The sequence below is a fragment of the Heptranchias perlo genome, chromosome 16, assembly GCF_035084215.1.
Source record: "Heptranchias perlo isolate sHepPer1 chromosome 16, sHepPer1.hap1, whole genome shotgun sequence".
Classification (NCBI taxonomy): Eukaryota; Metazoa; Chordata; class Chondrichthyes; order Hexanchiformes; family Hexanchidae; genus Heptranchias; species Heptranchias perlo.
In genome coordinates, this window is record NC_090340.1 from 54,162,187 (window position 1) to 54,174,818 (window position 12,632).

At 46.6% G+C, this 12,632-nt stretch overlaps 1 protein-coding gene across 5 annotated transcripts in view; it reads right to left on the reverse strand.

The window, feature by feature from the left end:
• gse1b (Gse1 coiled-coil protein b) overlaps positions 1-12,632 on the reverse strand; it is a 544,566-nt gene that overhangs the window by 146,379 nt on the left and 385,555 nt on the right. Inside the window, exon 1 of one of the 5 annotated variants that reach the window (XM_067998138.1) lies at positions 6,106-6,213. The exons of the other annotated variants lie outside the window; for them this stretch is intronic. The gene's annotated coding sequence lies outside the window, so the exon portion shown is untranslated. Of the gene's footprint in view, positions 1-6,105; positions 6,214-12,632 lie in introns of those variants that run through there. 5 annotated transcript variants of the gene reach the window in all.

The following is a 12,632-nucleotide window of genomic DNA, read 5'->3' on the forward strand; positions in this document are numbered from 1 at the left end:
GAACGTACCACCCTGTTCCAACCGTCGCTATGGCCGTCACCATGGTACCAGGGGCAATACTACTATTTTGTGTAATAACAGGTTCTCCCTTCGTTCCGATACTTTAACTCAACTGAACTGGGCTCTGCACACGCATGAAGAAATGACCACAGTTGCTCTGTTTTGTTTATACAAGTCATCCTGTGTTCCATTCTTGCAAATCACAAGCCAGAGTGCTGATAATCACATGATTCTGACCTAGGATGGTATGCAGAGCATTGCTAGTGTATTCTGGGGAAGGAAGAAGAAAGATTCATATGTTTTTGAATGAGCAGCCTGAAAGAGAGAGATTTCAAAGATGCAGGAGGCCTGCTGAGCGCAAAGAGTGAGCATTTCCATGGCACGGTAGGTTGATGCACCAAAGTGTACGGGGAGAAATGGTAGAATCCAGGGTTTTTTGTGTCTACAATTTTAAATGCATGATCGAAGCTGCTGCCTGAATCCTAACTCACACAAGTCCCGTTCACCCACCACCCCTGTGCTCGCTGACCTACATTGGCTCCTGGTCCACCAACGCCTCAATTTTAAAATAGTCATCCTTGTTTTCAAATTCTTCCATATCTCTGTAACCTCCTCCAGTCCTACAACCCTCCAAGAATTCTGCGTTCCTCCAATCCTGGCCACTTGCGCATCCCTGATTTCCTTCACCCCACCATTGGCGACCGTGCCTTCATCTGCTTAGGCTCCAAGCTCTGGAATTCCCTCCCTAAACCACTCTGCCTCTCTCTCCTCCTTTAAGACGCTCCTTAAAACCTACCTCTTTGACTGTCACCTGTCCTAATATCTCCTTATGTGGCTCGGTATCAAATTTAGTCTGATTACACGCCTGTGAAATGCCTTGAGACGTTTTACTCCGTTAAAGGCGCTATATAAATGCAAGTTGTTGTTGTAAGCTGAGCTGTTATAGGAGCAGGAAAAGAACCACACACACACAAAGTTAAGAGGACAAGTTATCAGAGGCTGCTGTCATGCATGTCCTCGTTGTTGGGGGCAGCCCGGGCAGAAGCTTGTAAGTAGGTTGACATTTGAGGTCAGAGAACGGTATGGCTGGGCTGGGGGCGGGGGAAGGATTTAATTCCTTCCGTTCAAACAGGTAAACAACCACGTTAAAACAACACATAAAGGGATTCTTTGTGAATACGTTTAGCAGTGAGATTCAACCTCACAAAATTGAGCTCTCATGTGATATGAATGGGGACAAGTTTTTTTTTGATTTGTTCTTGAGATGTGGGCCACACCAGCAAAGCAATATTTATTGCCCATCCCTAGTGGCCTGGAGGGCATTAAGAATTAACTACATCATGTGGGACTGGAGTCACATGTAGGCCAGATCAGAGAGGGGTAGCAGGCGCCTTTCCCTGAAGGGCATGTATTGAACCAGTTGGGTTTTTATGGTCAACTTTCATGGTACCACCCCACAAATTACCAGATTTATTAAGTTCAACTATCATGGCTTACAATGATAGGATTTGAACTCGTAGCCTCTGGGTTTACTAGCCCACAACCAGAACCACTACCCTACCAATTGTATAGGGCCTTAGTGAGACCACACCTGGAGTACTGAATACGATTTTGATCTTCTTACCTAAGGAAGGATATACTTGCCTTAGAGGCGGTGCAAAGAAGATTTCACTAGATTGATTCCTGGGATGAGAGGGTTGTCCTATGAGGAGAGATTGTGTAGAATGGGCCTATACTCTCTGGAGTTTAGAAGAATGAGAGGTGATCTCAGTGAAACATACAAGATTCTGAGAGGGCTTGACTGGGTAGATGCTGAGAGACTGCCTCCCCCGGCTGGAGAGTCTAGAACTAGGGGGCACAGTTTCAGGATAAGGGATCAGCCATTTAGGACTGAGATGAAGAGGAATTTCTTCACTCAGAGGGATGTGAATCTTTGGAATTCTCTACCCCAGAGGGCTGTGGATGCTCAGTCGTTGAGTATATTCAAGGCTGAGGTCAATAGATTTTTGGAATCTAAGGGAAGCAAGGGATATGGGGATCGGGCGGGAAAGTGGAGTTGAGGTCGAAGATCAGCCATGATCATACTGAATGGCGGAGCAGGCTCGAGGGGCCATATGGCCTACTCCTGCTCCTATTACTTATGTTCTTATACACTCTGGGTAGGCCCTCACTTGTTCTTTTAATGAGCAACAAAAAAAGTCAGTTTAATAAACATTTAATAAATATTGTGGGTCACTTGCAGCAGTCAGTGTGGCTTGATGGAAGGTTACAGTGTCTCTGTTTATTCCACTCAAAGATACAGCCCTAGGGAGCCACATATGAAAGCTGTGCTGCACTGTCGGAAACTACAGCCATTCAGCCCATCGCATCTGTGCCAGTGCTAGCTCTTCAACTGGAGCTGTCCACTGTGATACAACTTCCTGCTCTTTCTCGTATCCTTTATATTTTTCCTTTTCAAATACTTATCCAATCCATGTGAAATGACCTTATAGTCTCTGTCTCAGTAGCCACTTGTGGTATAGAGTTCCATCTTCCAATAACCTACTGCATAGAAACATTTCTCCCAACTTCCCCTTTTCATTCTGCCAGTGATAATTCTCAGACTATGGCCCCCCGTGTTCATAACAAGTGTCATGTAGATTAATCGCTGCTCTGATCTTGTGAACAGGACTGTGTGGACAAGAGCCGAGGCAATACCGGCTTATTATAAAGGGCGCTATCGACTCAATGAGGACATTTTGGGCAAGTGCACTTCTGGGGCAAAAGCTAGAAACATTCTCCGATAACCACGGCTGGACTCGCTGCCGGGGGAAGCATCTGCGCAGCGACATTGCGATGCCAATTTTATATCATACAAACCCCCTCCCTCCCCCCCCCCCCCTCCCCCCCCTCCCTCCACACACATATTTGGCTCCTGATTGGGTGAGGGCAGGATTGGGCTTTGCTATGATGCCCCCTATTGTGGAATAGTCACTGCCAAGGCTCACAAACGAAGAGGTGAGGTATGAGAGGGGTGCCAGTGACTGTTGACAGAGCGGCACACTAAAAAGGACCAGCAGCTTCAAGAGAGGAGAGGCGGGGGGGAAATAATTTTTAAAAACTAAAGCATATTTTCTTAATCTTTCAGGTTAATGCCAATGTTAAACAAGTGCGCCAGAACAGTTTAGCGAGTGGAGGCTAACAGCGCCGGCTGGAAAATGTACCCCAATGTGTCCCTGCCCATACAGCCATCTGGTTAACTATCCACCAAGACAGGATTTACTGAGCAGTGTCGAGCCTGCCAAGGCACTGACAGCAGGCGCCAGAAAGCAGCTGAAGATCCCCATGCTTATTCAGAGAAACATAAAACTTCCTACTGCGTGGGGGAATGTCAAGGGGTCACCAGTGAATCCCATTAAAACCAGCAGCAGCTTTGGAATCAGGAATTCCTCTCTTACTTGCATGGTGACCCTACAAGGTGGAGCTTTACACAGGGAGCTTATGCTTTCACACCCCAGTAAGATTTCAATATGTTCAGCATATCTCCACCCCACCCCCCCACCCTAATTTTCCAATCTGCAGGCTGCTCCTGTTATAGGTCCCATCTGAAGAGGCTACAGGAGACCCGCATAAAGCTAATTACACGAGTCGATCTCATTAGGCACAGCCACCACTGTGGTGACAGCAGTGCATTTGCATAGCGGCCTCTGACCCCTCCTCCCCTCCTTCCCACCCCCGACTGCGCTTGTCATCATTTATCATTTCTGTAGTAAGTCAAAAAGTCAGCGATGAACTGACACGCTCCCCGGAGCTTCGCTGACCCCTGCTGACCCCTGCTAACCATCGCGCAGTCTCTGCAGGCCGCTTATTAAATACAGCGCTCTCCATTCTTCCGTCCGTCTCCAGCTCTGAGCAGCAACATTAACAATCAGCGGTATCGTCAATGTATTAAGAATGATTAATACTCACATTGGAAAATCCACAGCTGTCACTGACAACCAATGCTTCTGAAATGCTCATTTCCCCCCCCCCCCCTTCCATGACACACAAACCTCTGTTAAAACGATCAGAATTGAAACATATCGATGCCTGGTCTGTGCTGAGTCAGTGGATCTTAGTTGGGGAGCAGTTGTGGCGTAACAACAACAACAACAACAACTCGGATTTATATGGTGCCTTTAACATAGTAAAACGTCCCAAGGTGCTTCACGGGAGCGATTATCAAACAAAATTTGACACCGAGCCACATAAGGAGATATTAGGACAGGTGACCAAAACCTTGGTCAAAGAGGTAGGTTTTAAGGAGCATCTTAAAGGAGGAGAGAGAGGTAGAGAGGTTTAGGGGAGGGAATTCCAGAGCGTAGGGCCTATGCAGCTGAAGGCACGGCCTCCAATGGTGGAGCGAAGAAAATCGGGGATGAGCACGAGGCCTCAGTGCCCCCGTGGTTCGTGTTGGGGGAGGGGGGCGGAAATCAGCCTCGCTTCTCAGCTCTATTCTTTTGACTCCTGCTGGAGAGTTTCGGGGGCAGGGGGTGAGGACAGGATCAGGCTGTGATAAGCCCTCCTCCCACTCCCCAACACACATACACACACACACACACACACGTGCTGAGGCTCACCGTCCAGACTCACACATGAAGAATGGTGACGTGAGTGAGGTACTGGGGAATGTCCAGCATCTGTGGGCCCCAGCGGGAGAAGAGGAGAGGAAATTAGAGGGGGAGGAGGGAATTATAACAATCATGTTACCCCTTCAACGTTAGCAAATAAACACCATATCTAATTCGGGAGAAACTTCTTTACCCAGAGAGTGGTTAGAATGTGGAACTCACCACCACAAGGAGTAGTTGAGGTGGCTAACATAGTTGCATTTAAGGGGAAGCTAGATAAGTACATGAGGGAGAAAGGAATAGAAGGATATGCTGATAGGGTTAGATGAAGAGTGGTGGGAGGAGGCTCGGGTAGAGAATAAACACTGGCATAGACCAGTTGGGCTGAATGACCTGTTTCAGTGCTGTACATTCCATGTAATTCCATATATACGATTGTGCATCCAAATATACAATTTAAAATCATATTTATTTTTGTAAAATACCCCTTTAAATATACCCTGGGATCCTGTGCATTGCCATTCCATTTGTCAGTAAGTTATAAAAGCTGGTGGTTTCAGATCAGCCCAACGGAGAGGAAAATCAGGTGGGCTGTATAAAGGCCGGCTCATCCGAAACTTCCAGCTTTCCGCCCCCTCTGTAACAGAGAATTAGGCCTAATATCAAATCCACAATAAAGAGGTGGGAGACAAGGCAACTCCCCCCCCCAATCCCGACCCCCTCCCCCCCTCACTAACCCGGCCCTGTTAACACGTTATAGGCCCACATTAAAATCTATCTTTGCCTCCTGAATTTCTGTAACTTTTTTATCTCTATCATTTTCCTTTGGTGATCCGTTTATCTGCAGTTCCAATTGAAATAGATTATTTTGTGCATAGTAATGGCTACGTGCTGGTTAGGTTTTAAGTGGGGCTGTACATCCAACATCTAACGTGGAAGGGTAGTGGAATTCAGAAAAAGGACATTAGTGTTTGGCAACATCAATGGAAGAGGTTTAACTGGATTTATAATACCCTCATTCACCCGGGTTTCAGAGCTCAGTGTACATTAACAGCGATTAATCCATTAGCAATTGGAATCATCAGCAAATTGATCTAATCAACTGATAGACTTGACACAAAAACAGCCCTGACAAACACAGTAAAGCCACACACAGACTCATAGACAATGACCAGCACACGTGTGCACACATATACATGACCCAGGTACTCGGCCACAGATACGCACAGGATACAGACAAAGATCTGCACACATAGGACACACGCACACAGGACAAGGAGACTCTCCTATACTTACCCTCAGGACACACGTACACAGGACAAGGAGACTCTCCTATACTTACACTCAGGACACACGTACACAGGACAAGGAGACTCTCCTATACTTACACTCAGGACACACGTACACAGGACAAGGAGACTCTCCTATACTTACACTCAGGACACACGTACACAGGACAAGGAGACTCTCCTATACTTACACTCAGGACACACGCACACAGGACACAGACCCTCACCTGCGTCTGTTTTTCCTCACACCTCTGTGAAGTGCCTTAAGGTATTTTTCGACATTAAATGCAAGTTGTCCCTGTTTGTGCCCGTTTGTTATCTGCACTAAATGATGTCACTTTAGCTGAAACCAGCAGGAACCCAGCCAGAGTTCAGGCTGGCAGATACTGTGTCTTTTTTCATCTACTTAGTCATGTTTCCAGCTGACAGTGTTCACATGTGCTGCACCAGCCCTGCATCCTGTGCTCAGTGCTGTATGCCATTGATAAGTAAGTGGTTTACTTCATAACCCGCACCCCCCAACCCCCGAAATAGCAAGTTAAAATTAAATATCATTCCAAACGGTCGGGCTTCTAATCTTTATCATCACAGAATGCTTCAGTTGGTGTGAAGTATGACATTTCCATAGAAAAGACTGTGATGAAATGTGAATATACACATTTCCTTTCTGAAGTATATTGTGTGAAATTGCAAGGTTAACTGATTATACACTTCAGAGGTACTGATGGTACAAATGTTACAGTGTAAATATACACAGAGAAATCCTACAAAATGCTGAACAGCTAAGAGAGGCAGCCTGTAAATGTCTTTCACAGGCAGACAGCAGGCACTTCAGTCACAACAAGTTCTTCACACAGTTCATTTGAAATATACAGCGAGGTGTTGAGGTAGTGAAGGATTCTTGTTGTAATAATTTAACTGAAGCCTATCTAGACGGCGGCAAGGAGAAACGCACAGCAGAAGTGTGCCGGGGAGGGCCCATGACCTGGTGTCAATGGGTGAGAGGTTTGCTATCTTGCTCCCCTTGACTAAAACCAAAGCAACACTCAGGATTGAGGTGTCTCATCGCAGAGAGGAAGGAAAGGGTGCAAAAAGAAAGGAAAGGGGTGACAGAGAAAAGAGATGGGAAAAAGAAATAAGGAGTGGGAAATCAAGAAAGGACAGGCAAGAGGAAAGTGGGGAAGAGAGAAAAACGAAGAAGGGAGCGGTGAGAGAGGAAGGAAGGGATGAGAAAGAAAGTGACAAGAGAGGAAGAGGAGGGGGCAAGCAGCAAAGAAGAATAAACTGGCACTGATTTCTCCACCTTTCCCTTGGTGGGGAGGCCAATGAATGGAAAAAAAACACCAATAGAAAAGTCTGGAGCTCCCCACCTACCTATTGGGACACGCTGTTTGATCTCTGATCACCGTCAGCAACTCCAGCTAGAAGTGGATGTCAACTGAAGAAAGAAGTAGGCTTGGCCATGATGGTTCCCCAGCCTCCTCCCCCAGAATATCCCACTTGCACTCAATGGCTAAACTCACTCATAGGTGTCAGCCGGGGCTCAGTGGTAGCACCCTTGCCTTAGAGTCAGAAGGTCATGGGTTTGAGTCCCATTCCAGAGACTTAAGCACAAAATCTAAGCTGACACTCCAGTGCAGTGCTGAGGGAGTGCTGCACTGTCAGAGGTGCCATCTTTCAGATGAGAAGTTAAACCTAGGCCCTGTCTGCTCTCTCAGATGGATGTAAAAGATCCCGTGGCACGATTTGAAGAAAAGCAGGGGAGTTCTCCCCAGTTTCCCAGCCTATATTTATCCCTCAAGCACCATCACTAAAAACAGATTATCAGGTCATTATCTCACTGCTGTTTGTGGGACCTTGATGTGCGCAAATTGGCTGCCGCATTTCCTACATTACAACTGTGCTTCATTGGCTGTAAAGCGCTTTGGGACGTCCTGAGGTCATGAAAGGGGCTAAATGAATGTAAGGCTTTCTTTTTTATGCCACAGTACCAAATTCTGGCCAGTTGCCTGCGCAATTACAAAACAAGTCTGGTTTTCAGGACAGTGGAGGGTGAGGGGGGATGAGGGGGAAGCGGGAGAGAGGGCAAAAAAAGACACTTTTTTTTCTCTGAAGCAAGAAAAACAAAGGCAAGCCAGCTTAATGTAGCAAGTGATGGAGATAACTAACTAGACATGCACTGACCCAAGTTGTAATACTCAGGACACTAAATCAAGAGGATCAGCTAAAGAAAATGACAGGGACACAACAACAATGCAGTAACATGATAACGACTCTGTGTGAAGGAGAGATAAATAGCCCCAGCAGCTAGAAGATGTGTTCGCTGAGATGTTAATAGTGTCTGTCAGCGTGTTTTAGTTGCAAAGCCTCATTTTGTTGCTTGAATGAGGAGAGGAACAGGAAGTGACAATGAAACCAAGCAGAAACCAAAAGATACTCAGAAAAGACCACATCCTCTGTGAATGGAGATAATGCTGAAAGTTGCAGTAGTTGTTTGTGTAGTGGACCGCATATATTGCCAGGCCAAGTGAGGAGTCGCTTTTTGCTTTTGTGCTCACTCAGACTTCCATTTGCAGCATATTTCCAGGTAAATATCTAGACACCGCAAGCTGGGCTTAATGTGCCATCTTTTCCAGCTGTTTACCCACTTTGCCGGACAGGTGATTCTGATTTTCATGCAGCTCAGCCGAAGAAAGACTTCAGAACTGTTCCGCCAGCTGCTCCGATCGCTCAGCGACGAGCTGAGCCATAAAGATCAGGGAGGTCCCAGGTCATAGCCCATCTGTGCTGAATTAGCTGATCTCAAAAGGGGCATTATAGGATTCCTGTTCCTGATCACTGTCCACTAACTCCTGCTGCGTGTGTGTGTGTGTGTGTGTGTGCGCGCGCGTGTGTGCGTATGCATGAGCGAGCGTGCGTGCATGTGGGACATCAGGTGAGGATTGACTGTGACGCTCACTGGTTTAAATAGCCTGCAGACAGGGCTCATACATGTATACTGGCCACTTGGGTGAGGTACTGGAAGGGTGATCAGCAAGGAGTCAGCACCTTCAGCAATGATTATCCCAGGAAGTATTTTAGATCTCCCAGCCACTAACCCAGCCAAGAGGGTAGGTTAGCGACCAGCTGCCAGGCCCAAATCCCATTTCAGGCATCCACCAGCAGATATGAGGGGTCAAAGTAACTCAACCTCCTGACTCTCTCACTCTCCCTCTTGCTTGCACGCTCAAGTTTGGTAATTGCTGTGTGGAGAAAGTGTGGGCAGCCCTGTGTTACCACGCACTCTCTCAGAATGTGTCATTTCAAAAATGAGGCATCTTCTAAGCAGTAGCTGCTAAGTGGAGCTGATTTCGCACAGGCTGCCAATGTTTTCTACTATTTCCATTAAATGGGTCAATGACTAGAATTACCATCGTTTACCAGTTTAAACACATCAAACGGGAATTAACAGCCCTTATTAGACTTCAGTCTCTCCAGTTCTAAGGATATGCAAATTGCTTGCTGCACAGTTCTTGGGTTCTCAGTGAACTGGGATCACTGGTAAACTTGCGACTGGGACCAAATGTCAGAAATGAAACCCACTCGTTCCTTCAGTACTTACCAAAACAAGCGTGAGAATTGCAGAAATGACACAACACATATGGTTAATTGTACACACAGTGTACAGAGTTGCATCCATCCAAATATTTGTCAGAAGGACTCTCGAGTCCCATAACAACCTATTGCAATAGTCACTGTGTGAAGGAGACCAAAGGCACTTTTGCAGCATACCAGTGAAGCTGATGGAGCAGGACCTGAAAATGTGGGTGTATAATTCTGCCATTGGGATAACAAACACGGTTTGAGTGGCACATTATCTCTCCACAACTTCTCTGCAGCCTTTTTACATAGTCAATCACACCATCCTTCTTCAACACCCTCCTCCGTTGTCCAGCTTGGTGGGACTGATCTCACTTGGTTCCACTCTTATCTATCCTATCGTAGCCAGAGCATCTCAGGCAATGGCTTCTCTTCCCTCCTTCACGCTGTTACCTCCGGAGTCGCCCAAGGATCTATCCTTGGCCACCTCCTCTTCCTCAACTACATGCTGCCCCTTGGTGACATCATCTACACACGTGCGATCAGCTTCCAAATGTACGCTGATGACACCCACTCCTCCACTGCCTCTGTGTTGTCAGACTGCTTGTCCAACATAGTGTTGAATGAGCAGCAATTTCCTCCAATCAAGCATTGGCAAGATTGAAGCCAACGTCTTCAACCCTCGCCACAAAGTCCATGCCCTTGCCCAGCCCCTCCCCAGCCAAGGTTTCAGGCTGAACCAGAACTCAGCATCTTGCTCTTAAAATTTGTAAACAATTTTACAACACCAAGTTATAGTCCAACAATTTTATTTTAAAATCCACAAGCTTTCGGAGGCTTCCTCCTTCCTCAGGTGCCAGATCATCGACACAGATACCACCATCACACGAGAGGACACCACCCACCAGGTGCATGGTTCATACTCCTGTGACTCGGCCAACATTGTCTACCTCATACGTTGCAGGAAAGGATGCCCCAGAGCATGGTACATTGGCGAGACCATGCAAACACTGCGACAACGGATGAACGGACACCGCGCAACAATCGCCAGACAGGAGGGTTCCCTCCCAGTCGGGGAACACTTCAGCAGTCAAGGACATTCAGCCACCGACCTTCGGGTAAGCGTACTCCAAGGCGGCCTTCGAGACACTCGACAACGCAAAATCGTCGAGCAGAAATTGATAGCCAAGTTCCGCACCCATGAGGACGGCCTCAACCGGGATCTTGGGTTCATGTCACACTACACGTTACCCCACCAGCGAACAAATGTTATCTGTTTTTAATATAACGGGTCAATTGCTGTCTTTTCCTTCCGGATGTTTCTATGTTTCTGCCTCTCTCGCTCTGTTTTTTTTAATTGGCATCTCCACATCATCTGTTTTTTTAGTTCTGGCCGTTTGTATATTCGGTGGCCCTGTAGGTAACACCTATCTGGCTGAACACTTTGGTTGCCTTGGCAACAGGCAGTTGAAAAGACTATCTGTAATCACCAGGCATTGTTCTGTGATTTATAAATGCGATAGGTTCGAGGATTTCATTTCCACATTCACCTGAGGAAGGAGGAAGCCTCCGAAAGCTTGTGGATTTTAAAATAAAATTGTTGGACTATAACTTGGTGTTGTAAAATTGTTTACAATTGTCAACCCCAGTCCATCACCGGCATCTCCACATCATGGCTCTTAAAATTCTCATCCTTGTGTTTAAATCCGTTCATGGCCTCGCCCTCCCTATCTCTGTAAACCCCCCCCCCCAGCCCGACACTCCCCACCACTAAACTCTCTGTTCCTTTGACTCTGGACTCTGATGCACCCCGTATCTCTTTGCCACACAAATGTAACCGGTGACGTCATCGTGTTGCCAATTGCAAGCAGCATTTTTATCGTCAAAAACGGAGGCAATAAATAAATGGAGTGACAAAAGTTGCAGAGTCCGCTGCAGCAACAACTTGCTCCAGTGACTATCTTGCCACACTCCCAGCAGCATTCACGCAGCCTACCCAAAGAGGTCCCGTATGGAGACAATATCCCTTTAAAGCCGGTATTCAATATAACATATCATCAGCATGAAGCAACTCTGCATATAGTCAGCCGGATCTAATCCAATCCTGGAACAATCTTGAAGTAAGTAATAGATGAGGGAGGAGGGATTAGACTAGACTTGGCCCCCACTGGCTGTGAACGGGTGATAACCAAGCCCACAGTCTCCGCAGGACAGGTAACAGATCAATGAAGGTGGACTAAAGGCCGGACTCCATTCTGCAGATGTTTACATGTACACACAAGTGCTGTATTTCACACACATTTATTTATGTAGGAGCCAATTATCCTTGGTACTGCTCCAGTCAAAGGCACTCTTACAGTACTGCATGCCAAGCATCTTTCACTGCTAAATTACATTCCTCCCTCAAGAAGGCGGCAAGTGGCAATGGTGCAGAACAGCTAATTAATAAAAGCGACTCGCTACTCTATCAGCTCCGCGAGTCTTGTTACACATTCAATACGTGTCTGATTGTTTAAATGAGACCAATTTAGGAAGAACCATTACATTACAGTGCCCTTAGCTACAGGTGGACTTCAAGCCATCTGCTTAGTCATTTTCGTCTACCCAACCATCTCGAGAGTTTTAAAACTTCTGCCAACAACCTGAAACTGCTTGCAGCTTTCGAGAATACATGAAAGATGCTGAAGGTTAAAACAAGTAGGCTACTGAATAGCAGCATCTCGGATAGTCTCTTCCACGATTCACACATTACGTTGGCTGACAGGACTTCCAATTCCTCAGCTTGGAATATCCCCGGAAAAAAAGCTAGGCCATTTAGGAGTGAAATCAGGAAGCATTTTTTCCACACAAAAGAGAAGTGGAAAACTGGAACTCGCTCCCCCTCTCCCCTGCCCCACAAAATGGGGGTCAAATGACATTTTCAAGACCAAGGTTGATAGATTTTTGTTGGGTAAGGGTGTCAAGGGATATGGAGGTAAGGCCAGTAAATGGAGTTGAGGTACAGGTCAGCCATAATATAACTGAATGGCAGAACCAAAGAAATACGAGCAGGAGTAGGCCATACACCCCATCGAGCCTGCTCCGCCATTCAATAAGATCATGGCTGATCTCCTCCCTCAACTCCACTTTCCCCCCCTAGCGCCATATCCCTTGATTCCCTTAGTGTCCAAAAAAT